This window comes from Triticum dicoccoides, chromosome 3B (genome assembly GCF_002162155.2).
Source record: "Triticum dicoccoides isolate Atlit2015 ecotype Zavitan chromosome 3B, WEW_v2.0, whole genome shotgun sequence".
Classification (NCBI taxonomy): domain Eukaryota; kingdom Viridiplantae; phylum Streptophyta; class Magnoliopsida; order Poales; family Poaceae; genus Triticum; species Triticum dicoccoides.
The window spans coordinates 827,863,995-827,864,678 of NC_041385.1; positions in this window are offsets into that span (position 1 = coordinate 827,863,995).

Consider the following 684-nt stretch of genomic DNA (forward strand, 5'->3'; position numbering starts at 1 on the left):
ATATGTGGAAGTTACAAGTTGAGAAGCTTATTACTCTTGGGTGCTTGGTGCCCTTGAGCTTGTTCCTCTTGGGTGCTTGGGCGCCCTAGACGGTTGGTGGTGTTCGGAGCTCAATCATTGTGGTGTAAACCTCCGGGCAAGCGTCGGGGTCTCCAATTAGGTTGTGGAGATCGCCCCGAGCAATTTGACGGGTTCCGGTGACCGCCCCCAAGGGTTGCCAAAGTGTACGGTTCGGTGACTTCCCCCAAGGGTTGCCATTTGTAAGGGTTCGGTGACCGCCCTCAAGGGTCCCTTAGTGGAATCACGGCATCTTGCATTGTGCGAGGGCGTGAGGAGATTATGGTGGCCCTAGTGGCTTCTTGGGGAGCATTGTGCCTCCACACCGCTCCAAACGGAGATTAGCATCCGCAAGGGTGTGAACTTCGGGATACATCGTCGTCTCCGCGTGCCTCGGTTATCTCTTACCCGAGCCCTTTACTTATGCACTTTACTTTGTGATAGCCATATTGTTCTTTGTCATATATCTTGCTATCGCATAGTTACTTATCTTGCTTAGCATAAGTTGTTGGTGCACATAGGTGAGCCTAGTTGTTTTAGGTTTTGTGCTTGACAAATTAACCGCTAGGTTTATTCCGCATTTGTTCAAGCCTAAACCGTAATTATTTTAAAGCGCCTATTCACCCC